Source organism: Pseudorca crassidens, chromosome 17, assembly GCF_039906515.1.
Source record: "Pseudorca crassidens isolate mPseCra1 chromosome 17, mPseCra1.hap1, whole genome shotgun sequence".
Classification (NCBI taxonomy): domain Eukaryota; kingdom Metazoa; phylum Chordata; class Mammalia; order Artiodactyla; family Delphinidae; genus Pseudorca; species Pseudorca crassidens.
In genome coordinates this window covers 73,892,605-73,907,953 of record NC_090312.1, presented here as the reverse complement: position 1 = coordinate 73,907,953, position 15,349 = coordinate 73,892,605, and the positions used below count along the sequence as shown (strand labels likewise).

The following is a 15,349-nucleotide window of genomic DNA, read 5'->3' as shown; positions in this document are numbered from 1 at the left end:
ATCCACGCTAAACTCTACATTCGCCATCCATCTCATTTCTTCTTTGCAGCGCTCCTACAAAGCAGGTGTCATTATTCCCACTTTATAGATGAGGAAACTGGGCAAAGATTTGAACTCAGGATTTAACTGAGTTCATTTGTGGTTGTTGTTGTTAACAATCTCTGATTTTGATGAGAGTCAATCTCAAGGGAACGTCATAACCTTCTCCACGTGATCCTTGACTTAAACGGAAGCTCATGTGTTTGGCCCAGCTACCTTAGATCTCTCTTACCCCAGAATTCCAGTCTATTTTCTCCCCTTAGTTTCTTGGCTCTTTGCAGCCCCACCACCCAGCAAACTGTACCAGCCTCAAATCCAAACAGGGTGCTCCTGGCTGAGGACTAGCTTGAGTCATTTCTCTCTCTCATTTCTAGCTGATGCGACTCATGATCACAGTATCATCTGAGGAGGAAGGTGTAAGCTGGAGGTAGAATATGCTACCACAGCATTTTGTTTGTTTAAAAACATGTTAGGCCCCGGTCCCCTGCATTTTTTCCCTCTTATATCCAAATTCTGACACCAGAAGCATGAGTTCAAGGTGCCATATGCTTCTCTGGTGCCTGTCTATGGGCCAAATAGAGGAACAGTATGCTGGAGAGAGCACTGACCAGGAAGATGACATCAAACCAACGGTGACAGAAGTTGAACTGCAGCTCTCCAAGAACTTCGGTGACTACGGTGCGGTACTCCAGAGGCAAGATCATTCGGATCAGCAGCACAGAGGAGACGAAGTACGTGCCCATTACCTGTGCTAATAGCAGGACAATGACATTGGAGGACTTACTGCTGGATATGGCATAGAAGAACCTGGTAAGAGTGATCAGCACCCCTCTAATAGGTGTGACAATGATTATTCCAATCAGAATGAAGGAAATGTGCTGGGACCAGAACTTCACATCAAATGGCATCCCCAGATAATTCGATCTCAATGCCTCTTGTGACTGGATCAGTTTTCCCAACTCGGTCAAAAACGATATTAATGGTTGCCATGAAAATTTTCCAAACATAGTAAATAGAGAACAAGTAACCCAGAAAATTAAAATACTTCCCCTTGAAAGTTTTGGGAGTATTCTATTCTCTCCTTGGTAGCATAGAGATCAGCTGTTTCCAGAAAAAGCTGCCTGCTTAGTTCTTCCAAAGCATCCACTTCCTGTTGAATAAGAGTAAGATTTTCACTTCCTGGTACTGAAGTGGTAACACTCTTTATCATTCCCCAGAATGCTGATGGTTTGTTATGCACCTCCCCTTTCTGGAACATAGTAGCTTCAAGCACAGGATTTAACTCCAAAAATGGTGATCTTAACTGGAATACTTGGCTTGCATTTGAATTGTATGTGATTTCTGTCTCCCTATTCAGTTGGGGAGTTCTTTGGGCAGGTACCATATGTGACCGGCTCTGTATCACTTTATATCCCTTCATAGTGTCTTGCATAGTAAGAAGTGAAAACAAATACTGGATTTTCTATATTCCAAAAAGCAGCTACTCTTTCCACATTTAAATGTCTCTTAAATTGGAACACATTCAATTGGTGTCTTGATTTACATGGTGGTCTTTTCCTTCTTTCCTCTCCTAAAAAGCTGTTATTAGCCCTTAGGTGTTTCCTATCGCTATAATCTTAGGATCAAGTAGTAGTTAAACTTGGATAGAAGTTTAACCACCAGAGGAAAGATTAGGTCACTGTGGACGTAAGTTCCTTTAGATTTCTGAATGCCACCTGGGTATTAAGCAGAGCAGAAATCCAGAGGGGAATCCGTTCGAAAGGGAAAGGGAAGGTAATCAGAGGTAGCGCATTAGATATAAAACGTTGTGAGTTCAGTGGGTTTCAAGGGAACATGCAGATTATACTAAGATCTCATGAGGAGGGGGAAACTGCTGAACGTTTATATCTCTGTGATGCCCAAACTGAGGTAAGACAGAAACACAGATGGGGGGTAAACAAGAGTCCATGTCCATCTGACTCTGACTGCACATACTCTCCTACCAGATGTCCTGGCAATGGCACTAGAATGAGAAAAATCATGTGAAAATACTGTAAACAGTCTTTCAGGCAGGGACATGAGTAGCTTGTCCACTACCTTGAAGGAAGTCCTAGGAGAATTTGGGAGTAACGTCATGAAGGGAGTCATTATGTATAACACAATATCAAGCCTGGGTACTTTTGTATCCTCCCTGTCTTGCTTTGGACATTGGTACTGTGGCTTGAAAGGTAACGTAGATTATTCTTTCCATTAGCTTGGTTTGGAAAAGGAGGAAAGAGAACTGAAAGTAGCTGTGTCGGGGAAAGGGTCTGGATTTAAGGGAGGGTTTGTGTTTTTATAAATAGAAGAGACTTGAGAATGTTCTTATGCTGAGAAGAGAGAGTCAGCAGAGAGAGAGAGAGAGAGAGAGAGAGAGGTAAAAATTAGCTAAAGGGGATAATTAAAGGAGAAAGTTCCTTAAAGTACCCCCTGAGAGCCTGAATAGGGCTCAGGGCACAAAGAGAGTTATTAGCGTTGGTCTGGAGGAGGGATGCGTTTTCAACTGAGCTGAAGGAAGGGTTAAGAGAGGGTACAGATGTGGATGCATTCAGAGTGGTGTGGGGCTCGAGTTGGGAGAAATAACACGATGACTTCTCAGTTCTTTGCAGAGGAGATAAGTCTCACTGCTAAGAGTGAGAGGGAAATAGGTCAGACAGAGGGCTTCAGGAGATTGAAGAAGGTTGACAATGACTGTTCAGTGGACAGTGGAAGAGCTGCCTTGTGTTGAGGGCATGATTGAGATTGCAGACCATTTTTAGTGGGAGCAGTCTGCATGGTGTTATGAGTTTCTTCAGCTGGGATAACTATTTGGGGTAAAGAAAGGGGAGAAGAGGCAGATTTACCAAGGGTTGAGCTGTTGCTGGAAGAGTTCAACAGGACACTGGAGCAAAGCATCTGAGGTGTGCACAAGAGGGTGGTTGATGGGATGATGGCATCCTAAGCTCAACAGGGTAAATTGGGAAAATTGGTATGGTCAGTGGAATGTAGGCTTCTGTGAGTTTCAAAGAGCAGTTTAATAGTTAGTGGTCAGTTTGGAACGACAGGAGGAGATGATCAGAGAGAGACTGGAATTAAAAAATTTAGAACTGGGTGATAACAGGATCTGGGGGACTCCACGGATGTGAGTGGAGCCAGCAAAGTTGAGCTGAAGAACCCTGAAGTTGAGGAGGATGGAGTGTTGGATTGGATCATCCATAAGATAATGGAAGCCACCTGTGACAATGTCAGGCATGCAAGTGTTGAGGATTTTTCCTTAAAACAAAACAAAACAAAAATTTAACAGTAGTATAACAGAATCTACCTTTATTTTTAAAAATAATAGACTCTAATTTTTTTGATCAGTATTAGGTTTATAGAAAAATTAAGCAGAAAGTATAGGCATTCCCATATAATCTTTAACTATCCTGCTATATGTGTGGTTTAATCATATGTTCTCTCAAAGCCTTTGGAGTGGATTACAAATAAATGCATATCCTGATTGCATTTTATAGCACTAAGAATTTGACTTGATTAGAATTATTGATAATTGATAAGCTCTAACCCAGCTGTACTCAGAAATTCCTTCTCACGTCTCTCATCTTACTTATCAAAAAAGTACCCATCCTTTCAGTCATTTCATATGCCTTCCACTTCATGAAGCTTTCCCTGACTGCCAGACCTAGATGTTGGTTCTCTCTCCTTTAATATCTCATGGCACTTTGATAATAATTCTCTTACGATACTTATACATTGCTTTCTGGTAGAATTTTTTTTTTGCTATTTAACTTATGCACCATTAGGCTCTAAGCTCTGAGGACAATGTCTTTGTTCAACTCATCCCCTGTAGCACCTGGCACGGTGCCTTGTGTACCACAGGTTTGAAATTAACATTTGTGCAAGTGGATGAATTATGAAGTGGAAATCCCAACTTTACGAAGGAGGTAAACTAGGATGTAAATATTCTTTCTTTCAACAAAGGGATTGACTTCATGTTTTTGCTAAATAATTCGTTCCCTTAATGCATTTAATATATAACTTACAAAATTTCAAGTGAACTAGAAACAGTTCTGTTCCAAAATTTTAACTGACCTAGGAACAATTTCTTGGCACAAAGTACACGTGTGTAACCACTAACTTTGGATTATTTGAAGCAAATCTTGCTCTCATGTTTTTGTTAACAGAAAGAGTTGATACCAAAGGTCTTTGTTCAGACCTTTTACTGCCTCTTATTTATTTGTGCTTCTCCTGGGAACTCTAGCTCAGCTTTTAAGCCCAAACATACTACCTTCTCCAATGTAGAAGAAGGTGTAAGTAATATAACTCATGTTAGGATGATCCAGGGGGGAGAGAGTACACAACCTCTGGGGTCAGATGTTCCTCAGGTTCAATCTTGTCTCCACTCACTACTACGAAGCTCAAGGAGAATTTTACTTCTCTGAACTATGTCCTTATAGATTAAATGGCAATAATAATATACCTACCTCACAAGAGAGTGGTGAGGACAAAATATAATGTATGTCAAGTACCTACTCACAAAGCTCAATAAATGATATATATGTTCCCTTACTCCTGAGACACGATTGTGTCTGCTTCTGTCATGGGTGTAAGAAGTGGAAAAATTTTCTGAAAAGGTGGCTTGCTGGGAAAATTAGACCAATATCAGCTCCAGTCTTTGGGAATGTAGATCTTCATAGTGTGTCTTATGTTTGGTTTAAAGCATTTCCAAAAGACTGGGTCATGGGACTTCCCTGGTGGTGCGGTGGATAAGACTCCACACTGCCAATGCAGGGGGCCTGGGTTCGATCCCTGGTCAGGGAACTAGATCCCACATGCATGCAGCAACTAAGAGTTCGCATGCCACAACTAAGGAGCCCGGAGCCACAACTAAGACCCAGTGCAGCCAAATAAATAAATATTTAAGAAAAAAAAAAAAAGACCAGGTCGTTATGTCCAAATGGAATAATTTGGACATACATGTGTACATGTAATGTAACAAATACATTACAAAGCAAAATATAAAATTTTTAAAATTTCCTAAGGTGGTTGCATTATTGGTCCTGTATATAACTTTCTGTTCTTCAGAGAGGAGCCACCTAGCAAAGGCGGTCCTATAACGATCACCTTACAGGATCTTACAGGATCTAAAGTCCCTGAGACTTTAATTATGATCTGGTAGAAAATGTCTCTGCTAATGACATGAGCATTGTATTTCTTGGATCTGTGATCACTTATTATTTTAACCTTTCAAAGCCAGTAATTTTAAAGCGTTTGACTCAACTACAGTACTTTATTAGTGTGGAAATGTTTTATTGCAGCTTGGCTGACATTTTCTTTTACTAATGTCATTAGCACTACGTAAAAATGAATTATGTTGAGGTGTAAAGTACTATCTTTGTTTAGAGAAAATATGATGATGTTTATGAGCACATGAGGTGGGTCTCCTGGGGGTAAACACTAACAACATGTATCTTTCTCATCCTCCAGGCATGCTTACATTGCTAATAAGTATAAGTACTTTGGCTTGGAAAAAGGCCTGGATTTAGATTTACTTTTTCAAGATTATGTTGAATTCTCATAACATCCTTTAAAGAAAAGTCTAGCTTCAGAGTCACTAAGGCTTAATTAAAATCTCTAGCACACAGTCTGGTCACATCCCTTACCTATTTTGTAGCTTTAGCTCCTGGTAACTGTTGTATGCTAACACTGGTGTTCAACAGGTCATCGAAATCAAATTAATGCAGGCATCTTTGAAGTCAGAGATCAGTTGTGTTCATCTACAACATTTTCACATATAACAGGTACAAAATAAAGGAAAAGTGATTTTGTTTAACCTTGGAGAATCCTGAATGGATGGACGAAAACTGCAAGCATTTTAGTGGGAAAATTAAAATTATTTGTGGAAAAAAATTCTAATTAAACAAAATAAAAGAAACAAAGAACAAAATTCCTTGGTATATAAATCCTTTTCTGAGTCTTTAAGAGGTAAAGACTCAAGGTCCCAAAACGCAATTCCTAGGTCTTTGAAAGCGCCTTTAGAATTTCCTACTTTCTTGGGCAGAGCACAGGGATTCTCAAAGTGTAGTCCTGACCGTCAGCCCCTTCGTCATCTGGGAACTTGTTAAAAATATAAAGTCTTGGGCCTCCCTCAGGCCCCAGAACCAGAATCTTTAGGGTAGGGCCAGTGATCTGTGTTTTTGTAAGCCCTCAAGACCCTCTGATGTTCTGCTCTAAAATGTGGGAGTCTTTGACCTACAGCAATTCTTCTTAAATATTTCTGTGCAGCAGAAGCCCTTGGAGGGTTTGCCTAAACAGAGGTCCCTAACCCAGCCCCTGAGTGGCACTAAATTCTGGGAGTTGTATGGAAACCTGCATTAATTTTTTTTAAGATTCTGGTATAGGTGATCTATAAAGCACAATTTGAGAAATTCTGGCTTGAAGTGGATTTAAGTGTTGACAAAATTCATTAATATTTTTTTTCCCACAAAATTCCCCTCCACAACTTTGAGCTCTGACTTCCAAGCATCTATAACATTCATTTAGCCTGAAAACGCCTGCTCATGAAGGTATCCCCTCACTGCAGGCTTCCCTCATCCCACTGTTAGAGGGACGGAAACCTCTGTGGGCCCCGCTGTGAGGCTCTGCCCACCTCTTCCACAGGTGTGGTGTTTCATCGCAGAAGCCTATGCTACAGGAGAAGGGATGTAACCCATACATCTGCAGAACGTAAAGTATTAAGTATATGCTCAGCCAAGATAAAACACAAGTGAGGACTTAATTTTTTAAATTATTATTATTTTTTTTTTTTCTGAGATGATAGCTGAAGAAAGATCACTTTGGGAAAAGGGAGCTCCACCTTTGCAAATCCTGCCACGAGAACAGTCTGTTCTAAGCAAGGTGACCTTTAAAAGAAATTTGGGGAATTTTTATTTAATCCACGGACACTACTAAAAATGTTAATGAAATTAGGAAAATTGTTGGTTCATTTTATGTTTCTTCTAATGTATCCCTGCTTGCTCTATAGGTCTTTCCACTTTGTGTGGTAGGAAGAATATGGTAATGAATATTTTTGCTACCAGAAAAGAAAAAGAAAGATGCATGTTGTATACTGGCCTCACTAGCTTATTTAGCTAGTTGTGATATAAAAATCTATTATAACATTTCTGGTTCAACTGAGAAAAAAATTGATACTCATTCATTATATTTACAAGTGTATTCCTTTCAACATTTTTATGTTTTATTTTCTACTGTGTTAGATTTTTTAATAGCAAGAGTAATAATGCTTGTTAAAGAAGTCAAACACTACAGGGAGAGATGTGTATATGAATATAAATGTCCCATATCTCTCTCCAAATTTATCTCCTAAGTATTTGTATTTCAAATAGCCTTTTATTTTTTTTTTAATTTAAGAACAATACATGTCCATTCTAAAACATTTAGAAAAGGTAGCCAAGCAAAAGAAGTGAACCACACACAGTCTCCCATTCTCATATAACCACTGTGAATATTTTGGTGTAGCTCTTTCAATCCTCCCAATACGTGTATTTATTAAAAATGGTCCCCACTTTTTTGCAACTGATCTTTTTTGCTCCCTGCTATCTTGTGGGCATTCTTCCATATCATTAAAATGGAGCATCTTGTCTTACCTAAAGCATGATATGCAATATGTGCCACAGTTGATGCATGAAATGATTTTTTGTTGCTACATGAACACATTTTAAACATTTTTAATGGTCACATTTTTTTGTTTGTAACTGAAAAATGTAACTAGTACATTGAGCCTGTAATTTTGAAGATACTGTTGCTTATACTAAGGCTAAAGCAAGTAGACCTTGATAATCGACTTTATGAAGAATGTGTGGATTACCTCAGTAATATGTGACCCTTAGTCATGCCCATGAATGTTTCAGATAACTTCCTGGACTTGACAAGTGTGGGAGTGACGAGCTCACCCTACCAGTGCCAGCAGTCCCTTTCAATGACAAAGTTTTAAGTCACCTTGTCCAATCCCAAAATGACAGTCAGAGATAGCCTACCTATCTACGTAATTTAATAAAAATCAATATAATGCCTTACCCTGGATAAAAAGGGGAAACGAGAGAATAATTTGTATAAAAGAATATACATTTCAGTGAATTAAGTGGTTGGTCTTAATGATGGATGTACTACCATGATGGACATAATGGGAGATTCACTGAGAATGTGAAGCTGGGAGTGCAGATAGACACAGGTGAGTTTCATGGCGACTCAAACACTGTGAGCTGCATGGCCATTGGCGACAATGATTTTCCAAAATTGTGAACAACTTTTGGTAGAATTCTGAACACAATAAACAAGGGTCTTCCCTGATGTACAAAGTAGCTGCATTTCTGGAAAAATCAGCATATATATATATATATATATATATATATATATATATATATATATATATATATATATATATATTTAGCATATATTAAAGCTGGGCAAAAAGTTTGCATTTACGTGTGAAAGGGATTTAGGTCTGGATTAGGTAATTATGAATATAGTACTCTTTAGGTCTGGCTCAGTAGACTTTTCACCAGCTTGGATTTTCTGAAAGACATTTGAAGTCACTTGGAATTACCGGTCAATTCCTGGTCAAAATTCCTGGTGAGAACATGCCTGGCATCGCAGCTGTCTAACACCTCCGGCTCCTCCCCAGCAAAGGCAGTGGTACTTCCAACCCCCAATTAACAGCAACAACCAAAAAATTTTAGATTTCTAAAATGCTCCCAGGCACAGTTTCTGAGAACTGTGAGTGAAACTGCACAGAGAGCTATAGTGGCAATTACGAGCACTGGCCCTCTGACTACCGTGCCAGCTGACTGTCAACGTGACAGATGTGCTCTTTTCTGAGGTACAGCAAAGGCCACTTTTGGAAGTTAACGGTTATTTAGTATGCAAGGTATGTATAAATATGCATAACTGCGCTTTGGAATCAGACCTGTGCTTCATTTTTCTTACTGGGCCTGCTGTACATCAGTGAGAAAAGAGATTTTTAGTGCAGAAAGGTTAGGTGTGTGACAGAAATAAAGGGTATTAATTGTGATTTGGTTAAATCAGTTGGTGTTTTTTGGGGGGTTTTTGCTAGGTTTTAGGACCAAATCAATGCATTAATAGCCTTACTATGTTTTCTTTATATTTGTTTTTATAACTATCTGATACTGAAGGTAATTATACTGTACTTCCACTTATGTAGTGATAAAAAGTTATCTTTAAATATTCTTATCTCAGTAAAATATGTGATTTAATTTAAAGAAAGATGTTAAGTAGATATTAGCACAGATGGCGATATTCCAAAGATAGCACATGAATGATTAAAGATTGGGAAAACCTCACCTACAACACTATTTTCTTGAGTTAAACATAATCCTTTTTACCACTTTTCTAGTGTTGAGCTTTTAATTTGTTTTCTGTTATATACAATGCTTCAAAGAACCTCCTTTTTTTTGCCCAGGCTGTGCGGCCTGTGGGATTCTTAGTTCCCTGAGCAGGGACTGAACCTGCACCCTTGGCAGTGAAAGCGCAGAGTCCTAACCGCTGGACCGCCAGGGAACTCCCTCAAAGAACCTCTTGAGCTAAATATCGTTCATATCCGTGATGATTCCCTTACGAGAATTCACAGATGTGAAACTGTCTGGTGGAAGGGCAATGATTATATTATCTTAAAGTTTGAAATTAACAATTTCTCTAAGTTTTTATGAAGACATTTAGGAGGTTAGCAAAGTGGTATTTATGATCCATGGGAATACTTTCTTCCTTGTTACTCAAAGGGCTGCTTAATGCAATTGCCTTCAGGTGTGTTCAGGGACCAAAGCACGATTCTTCCCACCCTTTGGGGACGCGGGAGGTGGGCAAAACGCTTCGTTGGAAGATCTGGTTTGTCGTTAATGTTACCCTTTCCATTTAATTAGCTTTGTGATCTTGCGCAAGTCACAACCTCTCTAAGCTATAATTTTCTTACCCATAAAATTGTCCTAAAAATAATACACTATTTACCTCACTGAGCTGTGAAGATTAAGTGAAATGATATATGTGAAAGTGGCTTGTAAATGCTAAAGCACGACATGAAATGTTAGTTGTTGGTGTTATATAAGTGCAATCTATATTCCCCTCTTGAGAGATTCCAAAAGCACAATTCTCTGGCTTCACAGATACAAGTTGTCTCATGCAATGCAGATAATTTTAAAATACCACATGGGGACAGTATCTAGAAAAAGTGAAGGGTATGAAAGAGGAAAGAACTAAATTCCAGTGAGAATCTATTTCTTTACTGCTTGTCCCTTCCCGTTCCCTCCTCAGCAAACACTAGAACCTGATTTGGCACTGCAGCAACACTAATCTTGGGCTTTTGAGCTGAGCTTTGCTCCTGACCATCAAATCTCACTGAAAACATCGGTTACCCAGAACTCACTTGTTAATCTAGGACTGGTCTGGTAGCTCAGGACTTCTGAGTTCAGGCTAGGACGAGAAGTTGCTATTTCTGGCACCTATAGATTGTTGGAAAAGCTAATGATTTTCATGAGACACTGTTCTCTTTCCATAATGCAAGTTATTCGAATGGTATCTTTTTGTGGATGGATTCAGGTAAGAATCATCCCATGAGCTGCTTATCAGATGCTGACAAAATCCAGAGAGTGGAGCCCGGGGTGAATACAGTGTGTGCAGAAGGGTGAGAGGGGCGACACCGAAGGCACCTGGGCTTGAGATTTAACTCTGCCACTCAACCCCCCCCAGCCTCAGTTTCCCAGCTGCAAAATAAGGGAGTCAGACCGGAATTTAGTCACGAGGTCTCCCGTGTCTCTGCCCGCAGTAAGATTCTATAATTCCGTGGGCCAGTTTAGAAATTGGGGGTGGACCTTCCCAACCTCCTGCCATGGGCAGGAGAGGAAGGGTTGCAGCTGGAGGGTCTTAGCTGGGCCTTTGGGAGGAGCAAGGATTCTACTCTGTGACATCACAATATCCAGCCCAGGCTCAACCCTGGCTGGGAAGGAGAAGGTAACAGGAGGTTTGGCTACTGATGTATTAGAGGTGGACGCTACCTGATGGAGCTAGAAGGAATCAGCCAGCCATGACTCCGGTTCAGGTACGTGACATCTGCTGAGCTCAGAAGAGAAATTACTGTGTCTAAAGGAACACGAGGAGAGGACCACAAGATGGGCGTGTCTCCGGGCTTAGGGATGACAGCATAAGCACAGAGACTATGCACCAGTTACTTTAGGGTAATGTAAAGAATCCAAATGAGCAGACGAAAGGCCACAGGCGGTCCCACCAGAAGCAGAGCTGGGGCACATGCTCCCAACAGCCAGACTTACTGCCATGAAGCCGAACCACAGGGCATTTCCAAGACGGTTAGCCCCTCACTGTCCCACCCCCACCACTGGGGGGCGCAAAAGAGGCTCAGGAGGGAGCCGCAAGAGGTCAGTGTGAAATTACTTTCTCAAATAGTCTACAATTGTTGCCTAATGATGTTTATTCTTTTATCTGGGTGTTTTCCTTTTACTAGCTTCTTCCCAGAATGATAGGGAAGAGTAAGCTAAATAAAAAATAAGTTAACTGGGGCTTCCCTGGTGGTGCAGTGGCTGAGAATCTGCCTGCTAGTGCAGGGGACACGGGTTCGAGCCCTGGTCTGGGAGGATCCCACATGCCACGGAGCAACTAGGCCCGTGAGCCACAACTACTGAGCCTGCGCGTCTGGAGCCTGTGCTCCGCAACAGGAGAGGCCGCGATAGTGAGAGGCCCGCGCACTGCGATGAAGAGTGGCCCCCCGCTTCCCGCAACTAGAGAAAGCCCTCGCACAGAAACGAAGACCCAACACAGCCAAAAATAAATAAATTAATTAATGTAAAACTATATATATATTTAAAAAAAAATAAGTTAACTGAAAGAAGTATTTTAATAGAAGATAGTATAAAAATGCAAACAAAAGTAATACAATAAAACGAAGAGAAAAAGCTTATTAATGGGTTAGCAACCGATACTGATTCTAAAGTCTGGTTTTGAAAGTTCAAGGCTTAAAAGGCAAAAGGCCACCCCCTATAAACAGTGAAAGAGAAGGGCCTTCTGGTTGAGAAGTAAGTAAAACAGTTCAGTTGAAACCACCTACAGCTCCTCCCCCTAAAGAACTCACACCAGTGAAGTCATCGCTGGGGATGCGGACAGTTCTGTTTTCTTTACCTTGCCTTAGGGTTTTGGCTTCTAAAATATTTGTTTCTTGCTGGAGTCTCAAGGCCCTGAGAGGCTCTGAATGACGGCAAATAGCTGCTCTGTTTACCAGTAGGGCGGAGCGCGGGGGTGGGTGCCAGGCCCTGACTCATCGGCACTGGCCTCCCTGAGCGCACTGCGACCCCAGAGCCAAGTACAGGACTGCTCAGGCAGGCACGCTGAGATTCGCCTGCAAGATCCAAGTTTACTGCCATGCGCCCCAGTGGAAGCAGCAGTCCAGTGTTCTCACAGGTAGATCAGCTGCCCACAGAGGACCCCAAGAGCAACAGACAAGGTGGGGAAGACCCAGCGTCTATCCACAAGACACAATTTTAACACTCTTTAGCCTCCAACCCATTGGGAATAAGTATATCTCAGCCGCAAGGCCAAAACTCACTCTATAAAAGTAGTAATAATCCAAAGCATGTAAATAAATTCAGGGGTTCAGATAAAGACAAAATGTACCTGCACGTTGACTCTAGTACATATTCAGCTTCCGTCTAGAGAAGCCACTATGATTTTCACAATTAGATTATGACCCAACCTCCGAAGTCCTTGGAAATTAAAAGCTCATTGGTCCAGTTTTTAGACTTTATTCATTTTATAGTCATTGAAAACTAGGTTTAGGTTTAACCTAAAATAATATCCACAAAACACAGAATGTCCTAACTTGTCTACATTTATATTTATTGACTATCATGTTCTCTGACCATTGTGTTAGTCACACACCACAGGCGTTCAGAGTTGGAGGAGAACTAAGAGATCGACCATTCCAACGTCCTCATTTCCAGAGGAGGAACCCAGCACAGAGAAGTTAAGTGTCTTGACCTAGGCCACTGTGCTAGTTAGTGCTAGCTTGAGACTAAACCTTAAGTCCTCTCACTCTTAGCCTGGTGACCTCTTCAGTCCTCCCTGCCTCTAATTCACTCTGAAGGAATTTATTGGTTCAGACTTGAACTATTTTAATTTCCAAGTCAGAATATTCTGAGATAAGGAAATCTCATTTGATCACCTTGGTGTGGTTATTGGTAAATTCAGGTACTCTAGGTAGGTGACACTCTTCACCAAAGCTTTCCCAGCCTTCACAGCTCCAAACAAGACAAGCTTTGATCAAGGTCAGGAAAAAGCACCCGAGACCCCAACCAAAAGGCTGAGAATACAATGAAAATGAATCCAGGGAAACTGACAGGCGACTCCGCCCTGACGCCTGCTTAGTAGCAGTCCATTAAAAAAAAATAAAAAGAGGCATTTATACAATTAATGAGCTTTTTGCTTTACAATAAATATACAGACTTCCTGTGGCCTTTTCTAGTTTAGGTAGATCGCTTTGTTTATGCGTTTGCGTGTGTACACTCTGTAAATGCGCATGTGAGTAAACACTTCATCTGGCAGGTGTGAGGCTTTACACCGTCTGTGGTAACTGACCTATCTTTAACACATAATTTGTCCCCTATGTGAGCCTTTCCCGACTTAAACCACGAATTCACATTTTATTTAGAGTTATCAATAACTTAGGAGCAGTCTTCAGTTTGTCCAGGGTTTGTTTTATGTAGAGCTGTCTACGTCTTGCATCTCTAATTCATCTGTAAGTTTGAGCCCAGGCACCCCCTGGATAGAGATACTCAGAGCTCTTTCCAATTGAATTCATTGCAAATGTATTAACATCAGCCTGAAGTCCCCAAATCTGAAAGAAAATGAAGAATTGTTGGATATAAGCATAGACCTCATTTGCATAGTCATCAGCTCCAAAGGTCTGATTAATATTTTCTAGGACCCTAGATTGTTTTTTAATCCACTGAAATGTGTATATCCTACAAGGATCTTCCATATGTTTCTGGTTTTCCAAATAGATTGTCTTTAATAAAAGAGAATTATGAAATGATTACCAACAGGAAAGAACATTCCATCATGGCATAGGGCTTAAACAAAGCTGTGGTAATACCTTTCAGCTTCCATATTAATTTCAAAAGTTGTGTAATATATTGAGTAATCGTGCACGTACTACCACATAAAACCGCAGAAGGCTGACTGTGAAAAATGGAGGGATAAAAGGAGCTTTAGCTTCAGATTCTTCATTGTGGGTTTTGAATTCTCAACTCTCTCCAGTAAGCTGAAACACAGGTAGGCCAAGTGTACTTCTGAAATGTTTTCCACCTGAGAAGATGCATCCTGACAAGCCTTATTAACAGCCGTGGGAGGGAAAAAAAAAAAAAGTAAAAGCCGCCTCACCAGAGATCCCGAGACATCTGATCTTCTCTCTTGCTGCCGCCACCCGGGGTGCCTTGGCAAACAGCTACACCTGGACCTCTGACACATGCCGGACACGCCCCTCCATCTCGGCCCAGCCCCCATGCCCACTTTCCTAAGAATTGTGCAATGAGCCCTTTGTGACCGGAGGTCTGTGAAGTCTGGAAAGGAATGTGGCCCAGAGCCAACAGGCGTTGCTGCCACCAGGGCCAAGAAGGAGCTCTCCTGCTGTTTACCTCACACTTGGGGGAACCTCAGAAGGGGAAGGGTATGCTCTAAAAGGAGAGGGAATCTAGCCCTTGGCAGGAGTGTGAAGAAGCACCCCAGGGCCTTTCGCCCTTGTCTCTGCAGATCCAGAGGCATGCTCTGTGCTGCTCCCAAGACTTGGATCCACTTTTGAGCCATTTCCTTTCCTACTCATAACTGTGCCCCCTGCTGAAAGCTGGGAGTGTTAGGTCCCATTGTTCCAGTGCCCCTGTGTAGGGTGAAGGGTGATCGTAATGGGAGGTTCCACTAAATAGTGGTGTTGATAGTAGAGTGCCAGGCGCTGGTGGCAGGACAGCTGGAGAGGGTGCTGTGATCAGAGGCCTACTGGTACTGGTCAAGTAATAACACAGAACCAGCTTCCTACGTCTTCTCTCCACCTCCCCGACAAACATCACCCTGCATCATGACAAGTGCACAAGCTGGCCACTGGCAATACTGGAGGTTGCCTCACCCCTTCTGCCCAGGGAATGATGTCACGGGCTGAGCCATGAATACCCTCCTTTTAATTCGCCCAACATCATGATGGCCACACAAGTAGACCTCTAACTAAAAAGAACTAAAAGGAAGTGAAAGACTT

The 15,349-nt window shown here is 41.4% G+C and overlaps 1 long non-coding RNA gene and 1 pseudogene across 2 annotated transcripts in view; both read right to left on the bottom strand.

Annotated features, from left to right (window-relative positions):
• Positions 1 to 15,349, bottom strand: part of LOC137209850 (uncharacterized) — a 132,480-nt gene that overhangs the window by 14,645 nt on the left and 102,486 nt on the right. The window lies entirely within an intron of this gene.
• On the bottom strand, positions 571 to 1,297 carry LOC137209849 (Golgi pH regulator pseudogene; annotated as a pseudogene).